Here is a 21,609-nt window from a genome sequence, read left to right as displayed (position 1 = left end):
ACATTGGCCACTGTTGGCAGACAGGACACTGGACTAGATGGACCATTGCTCTGACCTAGTACAACCGTTCTGATGTTTTATAAGACTTGCTATTGACCTTGGTCTACAGTAGGGGGGTAATTCTGAAATAGCTTCCCTTATTTTGAAATAACAAGCGGAGCATCCACACCACCATGCCCCTTATTTTGAAATAGGGGTCTGGTTACTTTGAAATAACTCCTGCTTTCCACAAGGAATAACGCTTTTTTCAAAATAGCTAATTTGAAATAGCAGTAGTGTCGATGCTCCGTTGCTGTTATTTCAGAATAACGACTCCCCAGAGTCATTCAGAGTAATTACTCCCCAGTGCTTCCTGGGGCTCTATGTTGATTCCACATTAAGGGAGCCTACCTTTGACTAATTTCAAGGCTTCTCTGTAGTGTGGGACATGCTATTTTGAAACAGTTATTTTGGGAGTTAATATTAGATGTTCTTTAGAAATAACTTCTTAATGTAGACCTGCTCATAGTGTTGTTCCAAAGCTGAGTTTTTATATTACATCAGAAGTATGTGCATATAAGCTAACATACAGGAAAAAATGTGTACCACAACTCACAGCGTAAATTCTTCACCTGGAAAGCATATTCCATGTTTAATATAAAGTTATTTAAAGTACTGAGAGAAGCACAGGTTAGATTCAGGCCCATTGACAGCAATTCTGGGCCCCAGGGCAGAAATCAATGGGCCCCCTTCCCCCAGAGAAGCACTGGACCAGCCCGGTCACATCTTCCATCTGAAGGGATGAGCCCCAGGGCAGCTGTACTGAGCCTCCCCTTCCTTCCTCACAGCCAGTCAGCCTCCTGGGGAGGGGGAGAGAAGCTGCAGCAGCATCTCTTAATTCAAAGATGGTTTTGATATGCCCCATATTGGACTCTGGAACATATAATCCAGCCCTGCAACCTACACGGGGCATATAAAAAAGGTTTTCAATTAAGAGATGCTTTCAGCAGAGCTACAATGGCAGTGATCACCCCCCCGCCACCTCCTTGCCTGGTCCCTGGGCAATTGCTCCCTTCCCCCCGCCCCGCCCCTTATCAGCAGGCATGGATAGAGCTACAGTAGCCTTAGTGCTGATTCTCCTGCACATAAAAGTTAGAATAACCTTGCTTACGTAGTCACGGCCATTTCATCTACCAGGTAATTTGGTGGAGTCATTCAATATTTTAAAATACTAGGCACACATGGGCTGAGTTTTACTGACAGTGGTAATAGTGGTGTTTTGTAATCTACTTAGACTTCTGTAGGATGTTTGACTTGGGCATGCACAACCTTTTGTTTAAAAATCTATAAAGATATAAAATTAACTAACCAGTGGAACAATTTACCAAGGGTTGTGATGGATTTGCCATCACTGACCATCTTTAATTCAAGATTGGATGTTTTTTCTAAAACCTCTGCTCAGGGAATTATATTGGGGGAAGTTCTTTAGCCTATGCAATATGGGAGCTCAGAATTGATAATCATACTGGTCCCTTCCGGCCTTAGTATCTAATAACCACAGGCACCAGTTTGGATACTTATGGTTACGAGTGGTCTTACTATTTCTCCATTTCTGATCCTCTTCAGTCTACAACATGTTAATTCCTTCTGGTTCAAAATGTGGGTCTCCATTACCTACCTTCCGAAAGCTTCCTTTTGTGTTGTCCTCCTCTTTGGATTTTTTACAACTTGCCTCCACCCCCACACACTAAACTTACACTTCAATTCTACTACAAGAATAACACAAAGGATGCTTTCACACTTCTGTTGTGTGATAAGAGTATGAGGCATATAACTGAAGTAAAAATCCTATCTCGTGTAACTTGAGGTATTCACCAACATTTACATGCAAGGTTGCCAGGTGTCTGGTATTCACCCGGACAGTTCAGTATTTTCGCTTCCTGTCCAGTAAAAAAAATTCAGGGAATACCAGACACCTGAGATGTCTGGCATTCTCTGAATTTTTCCCCGGCTAGGAGGAGAAAATGCCGGGCACCTGGCAACTCTATAAAAACTCAGCGCCTGGCCTTTCTTCCCCCGGCCTCTCCCTGGCTCCCAGCCCCCATGCTTACCTGGTTCCCCAAAACTGCCAGCACAAAATGGCTGCCGGCCAAAAGATTAGTGCTCAACTGCTCCACTGTCCCTATCCCTGAACTCACTCTTAAAGAGGACATGCTGTTTTATTTAAATGGTGTGGGGTTTTGTTTTTTTGGGGGGCGGGCGGGGTCCTTTTATTTTATTTATGTATTTAATTTTTTGTTCAACAACTTTGATCTCCTTCCCCCCTCTTTTTTTCTCTTCAACAGAATTTTTTCCCGGTATTTTTCCTGGAGGGGGGTGTTCAGTATTTTTGTTTCAACCACCTGGCAATCCTAGTTACATGCTATGCAGGGGACTTCTGTGTGTCTCTGAGGCTAGAAAATAGATAATCTTATTCCAATATTAATAAGCTAATATAAATGTTTAGTAGAACTTCAAGTTTTGTTTTGATTTTTACCTTTGGGGACGGTGTCCTGGAGGAAAAGAATCACACTTTTATTTTAGGAAGTAATTGGCAACTACTCCTTTTATTCTTGTAGTCAAGTCAAACTACTTTAGCATTTCAGTGTTGTACAGACAGTACATTTGTTATAGTGCTTCCTGCCCTGAGGCAGGAGAACTTGGGTCAAAGGTTGGAAGGGGGTGAGCTGGCCGAAGACTGACAATGAGATTTTTAGAGTCTTTAATGATTAGGTGTCTGGTTTTAAAATAGCATCTGTTGCTAAAGGCCAAAAGTTAACATATGATGGTATTAACTGACATCTCTGGAAGGCTGAGCAAGGAGCCAAAGGAGTGAAGTATTTATGTTCCCAGAGGAAAGCAGTTCCAGGAGTTAGGGCATGCAACTTGGGATAGCTGGTGCAAGTTCCTGCTCAATTATGGGCAAATTGGTTGGTCTGTCTTTGCCTTGGTTCTTCCTAGTTTTAATAATATTTCCCTACCTTGAAGGGCTGTGAGGTTAAAGGCACTAAAGACTGAGTGATTCTGCTACCATGGTAACAAGGGCCATATACATACATAAGAGGACTCTGAATACTTTCCTCCATAGGAGTGACCCCTCTTCATCAGAAGTCAGATATCACAGTGTAGTGTGGGTAAGCTGCTGTTTATCTCTTGGTTCCATTTATAGGTAAGGACTTCACTCTCCCAGGCAATCAGTATGGTACCTTTTTAATTAGCCCTAAGTAAATATGAAATGAGGTGAATTCTTGATTCTGCAGTTAATGATTAACTAATGTTCTCTTTTGAGACTGTTAATTGAAAAGTAAATAGATGGAGGGAACTCAGCCTCAATAATCAAGGCAGTGCAACATCACACACCGAGGAATTCCGCAGAGAGCTTTTCAAGAGAAATATAATGATTGCTAGTGCTAGGACAGTACATTGGCACTTGAAAGAGCAATTACTGCTATTTGGAAAACTGCATGAAAGGACAGGAGCTGATAAAAATTTGCACTTGTGAGAGATAAGAAGGGATTAGAGAGGTTCTACAGCAGAGGATCACCTAGGACCTACAGGTGACAAAGCTCTTTTATGAGATTGTATATGGACAAGGGAACAGCAGATTTGCCCTTCATGCCTTTCTTGATTACTGGTATATATTGTATATAGAAGCTGGCCAGTCCTCTCATTTAATAAAGCACAGAGCTCTCCAAAATCTTCTTGACACAATGTAGGGGAAAAAAGCCTTTCTACATCTGGTTTTCTCAAATTTCTAAATATAATATTCTATTGAAGGCTTTTTCATTTTGATTTCCCCCACTGCAAAATCAAATTAGTTTTGATTCAACAGTTAAAATGTCATCTTGAGTTTTAGAAAATGAAACTTTGATTTGTATGCTTCCAATCTTTAGACTTTTGGGAAGCTATCCAAGTGGAGAATGTTGGCAAGTAAAGTGGATTTTCTCCACTTATCATCTTCTCCCACCTTTGTTCCTTTGGAAGTAAAGACGGAAAACTTATATTAAAGAATTACATTTTCAGTCAAAGCAAAAAGAAAATCAGATTAGAAACGAAAATTGATGTGGAAAACCCCAAGCTCTGTTGGAAAATTTCAAATTATTATCTTTAGATGGAATTGGGGAGGTACTGGTTTTCTGGCTCATTTAAGCTTTTTCCAAAGCTCACAATGCGGAGAGAACTCAAGGGTAATGGATATAGTCTTTGCACAGCCTAATATTCCCATGGAGAGGCTGCAAACCCTTGTCTGCCAAAGTGCTCTGAGTCAACTGTACACACAGATTGCAAACCTGCTGCTGCTGACAATGTCACAGCAAGGCATCTATACTTTTCCAGATGAACTGAATCCTGTTCTAGTAAAAAATGTATCGAGACACAAGTGGTACGTTCTCTCTCTTCAGGAGTAGTGCTCTGCTAGGTGCTGTACGTGAGGGGGAATTTGGACTTCATTCAGGCCCATATTTCTTCAATATATTTGGAAAGATATTGGCCTCTGTTCAAGCCCTAGACTCCACACAGGAAGAGATGCAGGACATTGTTAAGGGTACGGCACGGCTACGTCTACACTGGCATGATTTTCCAGAAATGCTTTTAACGGAAAAGTTTTCCGTTAAAAGCATTTTCAGAAAAGCACGTCTAGATTGGCACGGATGCTTTTCCGCAAAAGCACTTTTTGCAGAAAAGCGTCCGTGCCAATCTAGACACGGTTTTGTGCAAAAAAGCCCCGATCTCCATTTTAGCCATCGGGGCTTTTTTGCACAAAACAGTACTGTGCTGCCTACACTGGCCCTCTTGCGCAAATGATTTGCGCAAGAGGGCTTTTGCCCGAACGGGAGCAGCACAGTATTTCCGCAAGAACATGGACGATCTTACATGAGATCATCAGTGTTCTTGCAGAAATTCAAGAGGCCAGTGTAGACAGCTGGCAAGTTTTTCCGCAAAAGCAGATGATTTTGCGGAAAAACTTGCCGGTCTAGGCACAGCCCACCTGTTTTTGCCCTTCCAAAGTCCTTGGGCAGAGACCTATATCTCTCCCTTCTGAGCAGAGTTTCTCTGATCTGCGTCAGATCCTACCTACTCTGTAATTTCCATAGCAAATCAGACCATCTAGAAGACCCAAAGCCTGTGCTTTGCTTTCCTCTTGGAGGCTATAAACAACATAGCTGTCCATAAGATAAAGTCCTTTGTAAAGCAAAGTCATTTCTTCTTAAGGTGAAAGTATAATAGAGCACTTACTAAAAAATGATCATTCCCGTACACAGTTGTCTCTATGGGGGGCATAGGACTTGGGGCAACCCCCCTGCCACACACCCTCCCACCAGCCTGTCTCTGGCTCTCAATGATTTGTAAACTTAATATAGTAAATTCTCCCCCAAGATATTGCAGGGAATTGCCAGAATTGTCACAATGTGAAAAATGTTCACAAAACTTAGGCTGTATTACAGTTGTGTTCATTTGGATTATTTGAGCCCAGAAGAACTTCCCTCAAATTTCTTTTGTTGTAAAGTAGCTGTGTTCAGAAATGGTTTGATTTCAATTGTGTAGTCATAGTGAACAACCTGAAATGTCTGAAGACTTGGCCAAAGACACTTTTTGATAAACTTTGGTTATGTAACCCTTATCAGTTACTTTTAGGGAAAATTGATAAGTGTGGGAAAACAGAGATGAGGTCTTTTTTACATCCTTAACATGTCAAAAGCTACAAAAAGAAGGAAAAAAGACTATGAACACCCTTCCCCCCTTCCTTTCTCTGCTTAGTTTTACTTTGAAAATCTCTATAAAACTGTGAAATAAGATGTCTCAACTTAAACATAACTCACCAAAGGTCTCTGGCTATGTCTACACTATGAGTTTTGCTGGAAGAGGCACTGCAAATGAAGCGCGGATTAACATTTTCTCCTGCTTCATTTGCATAATCTCTTCTGATCCAGTTTTGCACATAAACAAGCAGTGTGGACATTTCCTTTTTGTGCAAAACCCCCTTTTTGTGCAAGATTCAAAAAGAGTATGTCCACATTGCTGGTTTTTGCACAAAAAACAATTGGAAGAGATTATGCAAATGAAGCATGAGAAAATGTGCTTCATTTGCAGTGCCTCTTCCAGCAAAACTCATCCTGTAAATGTAGACTCAATGTTTCATCTCAAAACTGAAGTTCAAATGTCTTTTCAAGGATTGTATAGACAAGCAAATGGAAGATACTGCTAGACATGTAAAGGCTCACATTTCTGCATCAGAAGTGATCCTTATTAGCCAACTGTGGAAGCCACAAACTTACAGTTATAGATGAAAGGAAACCACTTCTGATTATGTGTGGGGTATGTGTTTTCTCTTTCCTCTTATTTCCTCTTATTTCAGGATGTCTTATTAGATATCTCTTACTGGCCAGGAAAATAGCATGGGTTCATCCTGCGACAGGGTGTATGAACCTCAGCGCTGGGTCTGAGAGGGTTAACCTGGCCTCACCTGGCTGAGGAGGCCCCGCCTCCAGCGGGAGGCCCGGTATAAAGGCTCAGTCAGGGCTCCTGGGAAGGAGGTGCCAGCGGAGTGGCCGAGGGAGAGCCACTGACAGACCGAGGCGGCCAGGGGGAAGGGACGAGGAGGGCTGTACAGAAGTGACGGGTAGGAAGAGCGCAGGGCACGTATCCTGTGTTTGTCGTGGTGGGATTCCCCACCGTGCCGGTCCACTCCACCGCTGATAGGGCCCTGGACGGGGACCCGCTATCCCCAGGTACCCCAACCCTTCCCCGCTAACCGAGCATGGGCACCGATACCTGCTGGTGGGTAGGCCACACTGCCCGCGAGAGGGGCCTTGCCATTGACTGGCGGGAGGGGCAGCACCGCCCTGAGAGGGGAGGGGCATCGCTCAACCCTGGCGGATGGGGGGCACCACCCTGGTGGGGGAGGCCCATGGAAGGGGGTGGGGGAGGGGTTGCCTGACCTTGGCGGCGGGGGAGGGGCGCGGTCGCCTGACACTGGCGGGTGGGGCAGCGCCGCCCTGAGGGGGGGAAGGGGCGTCACTCAACCCTGGCAGGTGGGGGGACACCACCCTGGGGGGGAAGGGGAGAGTTGCCTGACCCTGGTGGGTGGGGCAGCACCAGCCTGAGGGAGGGGGGGGAGCGGTCTCCTGACTCTGGCGGGTGGGGCAGCACCGCCCTGAGGGAGGTGGGGGAGTGGTCTCCTGACCCTGGCGGGTGGGGCAGCGCTGCCCTGAGGGAGGCAGTTGGCGGGGGGGGGGGGGTTGACCCTAGCGGGTGGGGCAGCGCCACCCTGAGGAAGGCTGGGGGGCGGTCACCTGACCGTGGCAGGCGAGGGGGGGGCAGTCACCCTGAGGGAGGCGGGTGGGGGGGCAGCGCCACCCTAAGGGAGGTGTGGGAGTGGTCTCCTGACCCTGGCGGGTGGGGCAGTGCTGCCCTGAGGGAGGTGGGGGAGTGGTCTCCTGACCCTGGCGGGTGGGGCAGTGCTGCCCTGAGGGGGGGGGCAGCGCCACCCTGAGGGAGGTGGGGGAGCGGTCTCCTGACCCTGGCGGGTGGGGCAGCGCTGCCCTGAGGGGGGGGGCAGTGCCACCCTGAGGGAGGTGGGGGAGCGGTCTCCTGACCCCGGCGGGTGGGGCAGCGCTGCCCTGAGGGAGGGGGGCAGCACCAGCCTGAGGGAGGTGGTCGTTACCATTGACTGGCACCAGTAGGGCAGCGCTGCCCTGAGTAACGGCGTGTTGCCACACTGCCCTGAGAGCAAGAAAGATGGGTTTAAAAACTTGACCCAGCAGCCCTGATGGCTGGAGAGGACTGTGAGTGGATCTGTCATATGTGGGTGAACACTATTTGAGGGGGCCACTGAGGGCCTGACGCGGACAGACGAGAATCACCGAGAACTCCTGGAGAACGTGGGCGTGAACACGATCCCTCCCTTGGGACAAGAGGACATGTGAACAGGTCTGATAAGACCCCAGGGAAGGGCTAGTGCAGGGCTTGGTAACCTGCGTGTCAGGAGGCAGCTAGATAAGGCTGTTTTGAAGCTCAAACCTAGCGCCTCGTTACTCCCAGTGCAGCAGGCATGGCCAGAAAACACAGTGCTGGCTAGATCGGGCCTGCGGAAGCAGCAGGGAGCCGAGGCAGACTCCCCTGATTGCACCGCTGCCGCGCGCTGCGCAGAAAAGCCACAGCGGGGCCGTGTGTTTCCCACACACTGGGAGAGGAGTGAGGAGCGGTGCTTCATGGCTGCTCCCACCCCCAGCACAATCCCATTGGCCGGTTCTGGCCAAAGGAAACTGCCTTTTTCAAGGACAGGCAGTGTTGGAAGCACCCTCCACTCAGGCTCTTAGCCACCACGCACGTGGCCAGGCAGTCCGTGTGGCCCTGGAGAAATGTTCTGGGCTGCATGTCCCAGTGAGAACCTGCCTCTGGCACCCCAGCATCTCCCTCCCCCAGCCTTCTGCTCCTTCCTCCAACTCCCCTTCCCCACATAACCCAAAAACTTTGTCCCACTCCTGAGCTCATACCCCCCTCCCAGACACTGTACCCCAATCTCCTGTGCGAGGTCGCAGTCCGAATGCCTGGCCAGACAACCAACAGCACCCTGCCCCTCGCCCCTGGCCAGACCCCTATTCCCAGCTTGCTCCCCCTATCACCTTGGGGCCGAGCCAAGTTAGCACAAAAACTCTGGAATTATTGCTGGTGTTGGCTTGATGCTGACGGGAGCACAGCTAGAAGAGGTTTGAGCAATTTTTGCAGCTCCTCCCCACCAGGCTGCAGGGTAGGCAGGGGTGGGTAAAGTGTCACTGCCCGGCATCGCTCGCTAAGGCAGTTTCCCAAAAGCCCCCTTGATAGCATTGCTGGTGATGAGGGTTCCTTTAGACTGGTAGGTCCTTTGGGGAAGACTAGTTTGAGGTGCCAGGATTTCCTAGAGAAAATAATCTTGAGAAAATAATCCCTAGATTTACAATAGAATATGACTGTTCATTTTTCAGGAAGAATTAGCAGAGAATAGGACTAAACTTGAGAATTTGTATTTGTATTACATACTCACCACAAGTGAGAATTAAAAAATTCCAGGAAAGAATAGACATTACATAAGGACTAGATCTTTTGAGTCCTGGTTGGTTATGAGAGTGCATTGATGTCAGACTTGCCAAAATCATGGATTCAGTAACCTGAAGATGGGACAACATCAAATTTGGGGAATGACCAAAGAGAAGGCACCAAAATCATGACCATGATCTTTCTGGGGGATGGTTCATCTCATCAGTCCAGCCGCAAAGAAGGATGCATACAAACTGTGCCACCATTGAATGAATAGACACAGCCTCATCTGAAGATTCTGAAATCCAGGTTCTCATGATCTGAGCTAGAGAGAGTGGCAACCTACTTCAAGCAAGGAGTGTTCAGTCATTGAAGTTTCTTTACGTGAGTCATTCATGGACAAACCTTCGGGTTTGTTTCTGAGTCCAAAATCCTAACCATAAGCCCAGTTTCGAGAAAGACAGGAAACTTTTTTTCCCTGAAGATCTGAGATGCCTAGAAGATCCCGTTGCTTTTTGAGAAGTCTAAAGACAACTGAGTTTAAGGGTGATGATATATTAATCTGAGGCAGAGACTGAAATAATAGTTATTGCTAAAATATTTCATAGGGAAATTCTGCACCGAAAGGTGATGCGGGACTTGGCTTTGCGAAACAAGTATTTTGCTTTCCAACTTAAAATCTTCTAGAAATAAAAATGAATCGTGGCTGTAAATAGAAAGAAAGACCATGCTAGAAAAAAAGAGATTGCACTGAAATAGCATTAAGAATTTGAACTCCTTCTGTGAGTCATAATTGGACTGGGAAGATTTGAGCAGCAGGGCAAACAGGCACAGCAGGCTTGGGGTGTGTGTGTGTGTGTGTGTGTGTGTGTTCTCTGCACAACGGGAAAGAACTCAGGCCAGAAGGAGCAGAGCCATGGACAGTCAGCGCTTAGCACCTCCTGGCCCACAGCATGAGTCCCTGTCTTCCCCTCCCCCCCCCCCCCCCGCCACTTTAGAGCTGCGTGGAGTGGTGGCCTGCTGGCTATTCAACGGGACCCAGGGCTCCAGCTACTGCTGCAGTAGCAGAAGCAGTGGCCAGACCTTCCAGGTCCCTTTGAATCGCAGTGCCCCAGAACAAGTGTCCCCTTTGCTCCTCCCTATCAGAGGGTCTAGATTTGAATTGGGCACTCTAAGAATAAATACCTTTGCCTGATCTATCTGCATATTTCCCAATGGAGCACTGTAACCCTTAAAAACCACATTTTGTATGATAAGGCTTTTTAGCCTTACTAAAGGTATCTTTTTTTTTTTTACTGCGTAAGACCAGTGTTTTATAATGGTGTTATGTCTATACGCATGTGAATTATTGTGTATCCTGCTTTTGTGAGATCACGGTTTCATAGTTACCTCTTGACCTGCTCACACTTTCCAAAGACGTGAGTACTAACGAGAATTTCTTAGCCTTAAAAACCTCTCTCTATGCTCCCTATCTAGCTCATATTGACCCCTCCTCAACAGTTACTATGCTGTCTTTTTGTAAACCTTACCTTTACTTCAGTTTTCACATATGCATGTAAATGCTAAACCACTCTTCTACACTCATTCAAATTATGGTGTGTATTACTAACTACAGAAGCTATTAAGTGTAGGTAAAAGCCTCGCACTTTTAAATGCTGTCTCTATTTCCACATTTGTGTCTTTAACTCAAACTATGCTTGGTTTACCTTTGTCTTAAATACAGTACTGTGTTTTGTGGCCTATATTTTCTTTTCTATGTATCCACTTTGCAAACTTTTGTTTAGTGTTTTAAGAGACCTCCTCTCTTCTCTATGTAAATTGACTTGGATGGCTCACCATCACTTCCTGTGCACGCAACTCCACTTTTTCCAGACACTTTTTGCTTTGCCTGATTTCAACTTCCCCTTAACACTGCTTGGCTGAACTGCTTCATTATTTCTCCCATAGTTTTTAACACACATTAACTCCACATACAATTGGAGCTACACCATTTACTCTATATTGTTACAACAATTTTCAGCTAGATGTGTATACAAATGCTACAAGTCCTTAAGTAAGAATGTCATATGATCTTGAGATTTATCTCTTTGAATCCTAGGCTTAGTTCTAGAAATACCACTTTCTTAAACCAGGATTAAAAGGGAATTACTTGTTACTTTACTACCCTTTAAGTTGACGTTGCTTAACAGTATCCTGTCTTTATTAGCTTGAATCTTCCCTTTTTCTGTAGTTCATATTTTAGACTTAAAAAAATTAGGTTTTGATCTGCTTTGATTTCATCATACAAACTGTTGGGGGAAAACATTTCCATTTTTTTATTTAAACTTACAGATAGGCAAAGTAAGAAAAATTGTGCTTGAACTTATTAAAATCTGATTTAATGATACTTTGTATATTTTGAAGCGTGATGTTGACAGTTTGAGTTTTAATGATTATAAAACTCTAATCTCAATATCTGTATTAAATCATTCTCGCCCCCTATTGGCTGCCCTTTCATAATTTCCTGCAATTATGGAAATTTAAATAAGAGAGCTTAAAATAAAAATGTATTTATCCTATTAAATAATGGATTCAGACAACTTAGATATTTTTAATCATTTGAAATTTAGTACAGTAATTACTCGTTTAACACCTGCCCTCTTAATATGTTTTTGAAATAGCACGATTTTTTTAGGGAACGTTTTTAGAATAACATGACTGTCCCCGAAATAACACAAATAATCAAGTGGCGGACGACTTTGCATGGCAGTATAAGTTGGTGAAAACAGTAGTAATATGCATGAGTGGATGAATACACGTGGTCACAGTGCTCCTTCGCTCACTCACATGTTTATCTTTGTGTTTTAACAAACCACGGTGACTTGTGTTGCTAGTTATCTTGTGTTGCTAGATATCTAAAGTTGTCATTGACAATCCAGCACCAACAAAAAATTGACTTTGCCACCACCACCTGAAACGCAACCCCCACTTTTTCCATTTATTTGTAATGGGAAAATTGACCCCCGCATAGCATGTTTTTGCTTAGCACGAACATTTTCAGAAACGCATCTATAGTGTTGAATGAGGAATTACTATATTGTTTTATGACTTAGTTTAGTTGAATTTATATCTGATTATATGCCAATAGTCCTTTAATTATGAATGTAGATTAGTAGTCTGGCACTTTCAATCTCTATTGAATAGAAATATTCTTTTGAAGCAATAATATTCCAAGTAAACAATTGAATATCATTGTGTTTGTCACTGCTTGTTGAGCTTTATATTCCCATAACATTAGTTCTTCAGATGTAGCAAATCAAATTATCTCTCTAATTTCCTTACATTCTAGACTTTCCCATGATTCAGATGTTCTTGACCCATTAATATACGTGTTTATAATTTTAAATTTGCATACATTCATCTGGTTTGTTTTCTTCAGTAATTTGTCAAAATTAAGTTTCTTTTGTTAATTTTGGTTGTCATCTGCTAACAGAACATAGGATCAGCTCCCTGGAATAATCTCAGAAGTAATTGTTATCAGTATACTTCTGTGTGGGGTGTTTCCCCTCCCCCCCCCCCCCCCCCCCACTGATCTAGCCGTTTAATTGACATTTTTCCCCTCAACTTTCAATTTTGACTTAGGTGTCTTGGTGGCTTTAACTTTAGTTACCTGGTACTTCCCCCTGTGTCCAAGTCTCACAGGGAAGAAGGGAATTTAATGTCTGCTGCTAAGGGCGTGGTAGGATATGGAAGAGACCTGATGGGCAAACATGGTGGATGAACAGAAATGGGTGAAAAATGGCATAAGAACTACCCTGAAAACCAAAAAGTCCTCCAGAAAGAGACTTGTACTAAATCAGGGGTGGGGCACCTTCATTGGGTCGGGGGCCACTGACCCACATAAAAATCAGTTGAGAAGCCAAAAAAACCAAAGCTAACCATCGCTGACCTGGGCCTCTACTGAGAAGGAGAAAGACATGGAACCTTGGGGGGGTCCCCAGCTAGTGGCTGTGTGCTCCAGCCCCCCCATGAGTACACCAATACTGCAGGAGAGCCCTGAGCCTCCAGGGTTGCAGCCAGGTAAGCTGGGGTCACATCTGGCCCCTGGGCCTGCGGTTCCCCACTCCGTACTAAATGATGAGGTCACAGTTTCTGTGCTGTGTGTTTAAGAAAGGCTGGTGGGTAAAACAAAAGCTTCCATTTTAAATCTAATGGACTGCTTGACTGTAACTAGGGGGAGGAGGGAACCTGTCTTTTGATTTATGGGATTATTCTGATTCACTGGAAAATTAAATATTTCAGATCTTTGGTATCAAGTAACAGACCCATGGCCATCTAGAATTGCATTGCAGCTGCAGCCATCTAGAGCAAATTACCTGTTTCAAAGGCAGATGGTACCAACTGTGTTGAAGGGAATTTCCATTATCTGCTAGCAATATTTGGGCCTATGTCCAGCAGCTGAACTATTGCAGTTTCACTGATGTGTGTGTACACACTCCAAGTTCATTACAATGGTACATGATAAAAGACTCTTATTCTGTGTAATGTGTTCACAACCTGCGAGTTAAGTAATTCTATCAAATTACAGTGTTAACAGAGCCCAACAGTTACCTCTTACTAAGGATTGTTTAACTTGTCTAATAACACCCCTGGACAAGTTGTCTGTAAGGACTATTGTTGGGAACTGCCGAGTGAAAAGTATAATCCTCTATTGCTTGAGCTAAAAGACCAATCAAATCTGTCAGATCGGATGCAGTAGAAGGCTCCTACGTCTAGACTGGCATGATTTTCCAGAAATGCTTTTAACGGAAAAGTTTTCCGTTAAAAGCATTTTCGGAAAAGAGCGTCTAGATTGGCAGGATGCTTTTCCGCAAAAAAGCCCCGATCACCATTGTTGTTTGCGAAAAACAAATCTGAGCTGTCTACACTGGCCCTTTTGCGCAAAAGTTTTGCACAAAAGGGACTTTTGCCCGAACAGGAGCAGCATAGTATTTCCGCAAAAAGCACTGATTTCTTACAGTAGGAAGTCAGTTCTTTTGTGGAAATTAAAGCGGCCAGTGTAGACAGCTGGCAACTTTTTCCGGAAAAGCAGCTAATTTTTCCGGAAAAACTGGCCAATCTAGACACAGCCACTAAGTATGGTTTAGCACTAAAGGGAGACAAAGATGGTAGTAGAGGTCATGCTAGGATAAAGCTTAGTGAAAGCAGGTGCATGTGAATGGGGACTAAATCTGGCTATTGTTTAAGTTTAGAAGAAACAAAGTTCTTAAATGTTTTCTGCACAAATACCACCTGAAATCACTGTCATTTGACCATGTCCAGGACAGGTTGAGTATATTCTGACTTCACTGAGGGTGTGTGTTAGTTTTCCTTTTCTCAGTACTAGAAGGTGTCCTGTGGAGCAAATAATCACAGTTTAATGGGCTGTGTCAGTGATGAGCTTGTGTGTGTGTGTGTGTGTGTGTGTGTGTGTGTGTGTGTGTGTGTGTGTGTGTGTGTGCACGCGCATGCGCACGCGCATAATAAGACCACAGCATCCAAAGATATAAACAATGGCTGACTAGGCTTGAATACAACATCCTAGTGGTGATCAGGGTTTCCAAGGCAGAAGGAATAATTTGTTTTCTGTTACACAGAGGTAAAGTGAGTTCATGGTCTGACATGTGAGTGAGGAAATGATGGTTTATTCCACTTATTGGTTAAATAACTACTGCAACCTACCGTGAGAGAATGAAGAGAAGTCATACACCAATCATGACTATTATCTTGTACTCTAGCGGCCTGTTGGCAAATGCTGTCACGTAAGTACAGAGATATGAGGGAGAAGGCACTGACAGCCACAACTGAGGGAATGGTCGCTGGGTAACAAGGGATTCTTCCCTTAACTGGGAGACTGAAGGCAACGTGCTGCTTTGGAGAGTGACTGATCTATATGCACCTCTTCCTCTGAGCGGCAGTGGTTTCTTTGGAGGGGAGAATGTAGGTGTCTTCTACTAGGTTTTGGGTTATGGACGAATGTTGTTGGCAGCTGAGAGATCTGAATAATGTTTAAATCTCTTCAGGAGTTCTCGCTGCAGCCTTTGCCCTGACATGCTGAGGTGTCTGGAGTAATAGCTTGTGAATGCGACTCTTTCAACTTTTCGGAGTCATCCTCCACAACCCACTTAATGCCCCCCTTCTATTCTGGTCCCTCCCCAGATCTCTGGGCAACAAGACCTGCCTTCTGCTGGAAAGGGGGCCGGCTTTGTCTCCATTCCATGCCACACCTTGCTGTGCCTTCGTGTGGCCAGAGGAGAGCACCACGAGACCCCCTCCCAGACCTGGGTATTTCTGGTACAGCATTCTGAACTTCGAATCATAGAAGATGAGGGTTGGGAGAGACCTCAGCAGGTCCTCTAACACGGATTTCCCTAGACTCCATCCTGGGGTCTATAGCCCCTCCCCAAAATTTCCCCAATGTCCCCCCTCCCCCCCAGTTATATGCAGTGTTGCCCATTTAGTTGGTTGGAAATCTGAATTCAAACAAACACTAATACATCTAAAAGCCTATGCAGTATAGGAGAAATATTTGTACCAAAGAAAGCATAATGGGTTTGAAAACGATGAACTACTGACACATCGTTACTGTCACAGAGCTACTGTCTGTGTGTGTGTGTGTGTGTGTGTGTGAGGGTCCTACTTGCATTCCTACCCCCCCTTTGCTGCCTCCCATCTACTGTGCTTCTGCCTCTATTGGGCCCAGCAGCATGCGTGGAGAGGGGAGGGAGCCAGGTAGCACCACAGAGATGGTGCTGGGGGAAATCAGATTCTAAGCTGGCTCCCCCCAGCACCAGCTCCTATTCCCCCTTCCCCCTTGCTGCCTGTGATAGAGGTAGCAGGGGAAAGAAGGGGGAATCCAGTAGTCAACTACTCACTTACAAATTAGGGATGTAGTCAAGTGAGCTCTTCCCTGACAGGCAATGATGAGCAAGGGTGAGTGGAAAGGCTTCAGGACCAGGCTGTATTTACATGAACATGCCTATTCTTCATAGGTGTCTGGCAGATTAACTGTGCTGCCCAATTCTGGCTATTGTGGGATTGATTACAAATAACTGTAGTATTAATGTGTGGGGGTCACAAAATGTGGCTACCCCTTCATGGCAAGATACCTTTTTGTCTCAGCAGTTTCCGCTCCTCTGCCTTGGCAAGATGGGCCTGGGGTAAATCAACCCCTATCTTTTGTGCGTGACAGTCTTTTCCTCTCCCCTCCAGGGAAAGACACACAGCGTCTCGTGGAAATGCTGACTCCTCTGCCACTAGCCTATTAATACCTGGTCTCAGTCCCTTCTCTCAACAAGGGAGGGGTTTAAAAAGGTTTTAGGCAGCTGTTAACTGGATTCAGCTGATCCTTATTGGCCAGTGGTAACTCTCTTCCCTATCTGGTAAGAAAGGGCTTTCAGCACGCCAGACCTTGTAGCTCTTTCTTCTAATACCCTCTTGTAGCCGGCTGGGCTGACTCACACCTTATCGTATGAGTAAAGGGCAGCAGAACGGTATGCAACCTGACAGACTGAGGGGTCTTCCTCAGCGCTTCAATTGTGCTAAGGCTTGCTAGAGCTAAGCCCTCGCACCTTTAGGCTTGGCAGTTCACAGCCTGGGCATCTCTGGGCTTGCTATATCTGTTAAAGCAACAGCCGTGCTGAGCCCCTGGTCACAACTGAACGGTACTCCCTAAGCAGGTGGTTTGGCTGTCCCACCCCAGTGGAGAGACACACACGCATAGTGGAGTCACACGTGCTGTTTGACCTGCCTCTCTCTCCTGTTTAGAGAGCTGATTAGGCTCCACTGAGAATTTTTGGTTTGTTCCATGACCACTAGAGCTGCAACCACTGATAATCAGGTCTACATGCTTCGATGAACTGCAGGAGCCTGTTTCTGTGGAAGAAACAGCCCAGCTTAGCAGTCAGATTCCCCACAGAGTTGAAATCGCGGAGTTGGACAGACCCTCCTGACTCTCCGATCACAGTGCCGCGTGGCAGCAGAAGATGTCGGTGCAGCACTTTGGGAATGGCCCAACAAACAGCAGAAGGTTACTATCAAATCACCTTCACTCTTCTCTATTGTAGACTAAAGAATCCCTCAGCCTCTCCTCATAAGTCATGTGCTCCTGTCCCCAAATCATTTTCCTTGCCCTCCCCAATGCATCCTTTCTGCAGTGGGGGGGGAGGGCAAAAATGGACACAGTCCTCCAGATGTGGCCTCACTAGTCCCAAACAGAGAGGAATAATCACTTCCCTCTCTCTCCTGGCAATGCTCCTACTTATGCAGCCCACTATGCCACAAGCCTTCTTTGCTACAAGGACATACTGTTGATGACTATCCAGCTTCTTGTGTACTGTAATTCCCCTGTCCCTTTCTGCTGAATTGCTGCTCAGCCAGTCAGTCCCCAGCCTGAAACAATGCTTGGGATTCTTCCAGGAGTGTACCAGCAATCAAAACAGGCCTGGGAAATGGGTTGAGAACAGCCCTCCCCATGACGTCACCCCTGTGTGCCCATCAAGCCCCTCCCCCTGTGTCATGTCTGGCACACGGTGCAGGCGATGGGTCGGGCTCTGCATACCGCATACAGTGCGAATGTGGAGCTGCTCCAAGTGAGGGGCAATGGTGTGCGGACACGACAGCCTACCGGGAAATTCCCGGTATCCCGCCAGGCCAATCCACCCCTGGATTCTGCACTTGTCCTTGTTGAACCTCCTCATATTTCTTTTGGCCCAATCCTCCAATTTGTCTAGGTCCCTCTGGACTCTATTACTACACCCTAGCATACCACCTCTCTCTCCAGCTTGGCATCAACTGTGAACTTGCAGAGGGTGCAGTCCATCATCCAGATCAGTAGTTCTCAAACTGTTCTGTTGGCTTGCTTAGGGAAAGGTGCAAGCAGGTCTGCAGAGCCTTGTTTACCTAAAAGGTCCACATCCACAGAACCTTGCTGCTCCCATTGGCTTCCGGTTTTGTGTTCAGCCAAAGGGAGCCGTGGGAAGCTGCAGCCCAGGCCACACCGCTTCCTGCGGCTCCCCTTGCCTGGAAATAGCCAACTGGAGCCGGTGGGAGCCACGACGCTTTGTGGCTATGGAAGCTTTAGGTAAGTCAAGGGCCTGCTAATGGCTTTCCCAAAGTGGGCCCATGGAACAGTCTGCGTACCACTGATCCAGATAATTAACAAAGAGATTGAACAAAACCCTAGGATGCTCCGTTTGATACTGACAGCCAACTAAATATCAAGCCGTAGATTGCTACCTGTGGAGCCAGAAGATTTAGCCAATTTTCTATCCACTTTAAAGTCCATCCCTCCAATCCATACCTATTTAACTTCCTGCCAAGAAATCTGCATCACATCCTCCACTTTCCTGTATCAACAGAGCAAGTTACCTCATTGTACAGGTTGCACCTCCCTTAACCAGGACTCTCTTGTCCAGCAAGATCCATGGTCTGTCATCACCACACATGTTCCTGGACAAGAGAGCCCTGGAGGCCACTGAGGCTGGTAGTAGATGGGCCACAGCAGCTAGGGAAGCAGCAGTGCTGTACAGTGGTGGAGTGCAATCGAGGCTGCCTGCCGCCCAGCAATGGGGCTTGCACCACAGCAGTGCAGGAGGGGAAGGCTGACTCGGGACGTGTCAGCCTGGGTGGCAGCAGAGCAGCAGTATCCTGGGCAGTGGCAACAGGGCCACAGCAGCCTGGGAGGGGAAGCCACGCTGGGGCCACAGCAGCCTGGGAGGGGAAGCCACGCTGGGGCCACAGCAGCCTGGGAGGGGAAGCCACGCTGGGGCCACAGCAGCCTGGGAGGAGAAACAGCACGGCTGGGGCCATGTGCTACCCAACAGAGGGGCTGCGGCCACAGCAACCCAGGAGGGAAAACCTGGCCGTGGCAGTGGCAGCCCAAGAGGGGAAGCTGGGCTCGATTCGTGGCAGCCCGGCAGAAGCAGCACAGCTGGGTGCACGTGCCACCCAGTAGGAAGTAGAGCTGGGGCTGAGGCGGTGGCAGCCTTATTGGGCTTAATGCTGCCTGGCCGGCGGCAGAGCTGGGGCTGGGACTGGCCAGCTGGCAACCTGACCAGCCAGAGGAGCCAGCAGCAGGGGGGGCAGCAGGCTGAAGGGCTGGTGTCAAGGGACCTCCCCTTGTCCAGCAAATTCCCTCTTCTGGGACTGGTCAGATGCTGAGAGTGCCAGACCAGGGAGGTCCAACCTGTAGAAGGCCATTAGGTTGGTCAGGCACAGTGTGTCCTGGTGAATTCCCATTGACTGTCCTGGTCACCTTCCTCTCCTCCAAGTGTTCCAAAATGGACTTCTGGAGGGCCCGTTCCATGACTTTTCTAGGGCCTGAGGTGAGTCTGACTGGTTTGTGGTTCCCTATTTCCTTTCCTTTCCTTTTAAAGATGGGCACTAAATTTGCCTCTTTTTCCAGTTGTCTGGGACCTCACCTACTTGCCATGAGTTTGCAGAGCCATTGGCCATTATCTCTGAAATCACGCCAGCCTATTCTCTCAGATGCATCAGATCTGGCCCCATAGGCTTGTGCATGCCCCATTTTTCTAAATGGTCTTTAACCTACTCTTTCAACGCTGAGGGCTGCTCGCCTCCTCCCCATACTGTGCTGCCCAGTGCCGCAGTCTGGGAGCTGACTTTGTGGCAATTGAGGCAAAAAAAGCATGGAGTACTTCAACTTTTTCCACATCATCTGTCACCAAGTAGCCTTCCCTTTTCAGCTAGGGTCCCGCACATTCCGTGAGCTGCTTCTTGTTGCTAATATAGCTGTAAAAACCCTTCTTGTTAATGTTCACATCCCTTGCTAGCTGCAACTTAGTCGTTCTTTGGCATTCATGATTATATCCCTTTATGCTTGAATCACTCTGCCTGGTAGTAACTAGAGTGGTGTGCTGGGATTTTAAATAAAACTTCCATATGTTTAAGACTGTTCAAGTTGTGACACAAATTAAAAACTCGCTGGTAAAGTTGTTCATCCAGCAATAACTGTTGCTTGCTGTTCTTCCCCTACATGAATTAAGACAGGTCCGGCTTGGCTTTGTTCAGTGCTAGGCAGGAAATTCAATGTCACAACCCTAATGTCTGAGAAGTAATTGTAGCCCCCTTAATTACTTCATAGCTCCTCTGTCATGGTGGCCTGCTGCTGAGAAGTGCTGTCTGACGGAAATACTAACAAAGCCTCAGCAGAGCTGAGAGGTTTCAGAGGTTAAAACCATTTGCAGATAACTGCTTGCTGGAGAGTTACAGCACCTTCTGCTTCAGACAGCAGCGGAAAGTAATTGTTCTGACTGGACCCAGCAATAATCCTTGGAGAAAAGACACAGCTTCAACAGGGAAAAACTAGGCCATTTTCACTTAACACTCTTGTCTATGCTACCTAGCCAGAGGCATCAGGTAAGTACTGAAATGTTACTCGTAACATTAAGCTTCATGCTGCAGCATTCACGTTCTCATGTATAGGAGGCATGTTGCCCTGTAGTGACTGGCCCTTCAATAGTCTAGGGAACCTAGTAGCTTTACCTCAGGCAGTAAAGACTTGTTCTAATCTGCGCTGTGCACCGGATTACAGGAAAAGCAGGCAGCTCAGTGCTCCAGTTTCTTACAGCAGTCAGACTCTCTTCTCTGGCTCTCTTCCCTGACTGGGTCCATCTCACGCTGAAGTGTTTCACTGAAAGGGCTTCTTTCTTCTGGTTGTAGATCCATGTATGTTCAGTATCCTCACTGGCCTTTCTGCGTGCATGCTTTTTTCTTCCTGCTTTGGCAGGACTTGGCCTCAGGTTATGCTAGTTAGAAATGGAAACTCACCTCTTAGCTGAGAGGAGCCCTTGCAAGGCTGGGGACCTGGTCGAGGACTCATTGGATGTTCCACTATTTCTAAACTCAGAGGACACTTGGGAGCTGAGTGCTGAACTGCAACACAGACTGTGACCGTAACACTTGAGCGCCTTGCTGTCTGATCATCCCTGCCCTGAGGAGCAGGCCCCGCAGAGCTGCACTGCCCTAATAGGAACTTCGGGGGTGGTCGTCGTTCCAGGAAATGCTCCCAGATATGCAGGCAGAGACATTGACACCACTGTTCCCCTGTGTCTTTCCAGCTGTGTGGAGCCAAGGGAGTGAGAGGTCATGTCCTGGCCTTAGCCTGGCCCTCTTTGGGGGGCTACAGGGCGACTGGCTGGGCCTGCCTCCAGACATGGCGTTCAAGGGAAGAGACGTTTTGTACAGTATGTGCACAGCCTAGCCTTCAATAGCCTGGAGTGACATCCCTCGCTATGGTATTTGAGTCACTTGCGCTGATTAAGAACAGTGAGAAACAAGGTCCTTTGTAATGTAAAGGACCTGTGATAAACTCCTCCCCACCCCTGCTGGAAGGATGGGTCCCTTATCAGTCAGTGTGCCCCACGTCCACTCCCAGACAGCCAGACCACTCAGTGCACTGTTGCCAGCGGCGTATTGCTTCAGGCGGCAGTCCCAGGCTGCAGGGGCAGGGATGTGGTCCTTCAGAGGAGCCACTCCTGGCACTCTCGTGAGCAGGAAGCTGCAGAGACCAGCCCAGATGGGACGAGATGAGCCTTT

At 46.8% G+C, this 21,609-nt stretch overlaps 1 protein-coding gene across 5 annotated transcripts in view; it reads left to right on the top strand.

Moving 5' to 3' along the window:
• Positions 1 to 21,609, top strand: part of GGT1 (gamma-glutamyltransferase 1) — a 91,255-nt gene that overhangs the window by 39,763 nt on the left and 29,883 nt on the right. The window contains exon 1 of one of the 5 annotated variants that reach the window (XM_075897978.1): positions 6,615 to 6,637. The exons of the other annotated variants lie outside the window; for them this stretch is intronic. The gene's annotated coding sequence lies outside the window, so the exon portion shown is untranslated. Of the gene's footprint in view, positions 1 to 6,614; positions 6,638 to 21,609 lie in introns of those variants that run through there. 5 annotated transcript variants of the gene reach the window in all.

This window comes from Pelodiscus sinensis, chromosome 15, assembly GCF_049634645.1.
Source record: "Pelodiscus sinensis isolate JC-2024 chromosome 15, ASM4963464v1, whole genome shotgun sequence".
Taxonomy (NCBI): Eukaryota; Metazoa; Chordata; order Testudines; family Trionychidae; genus Pelodiscus; species Pelodiscus sinensis.
This window is presented reverse-complemented; position numbering and strand designations above follow the sequence as displayed.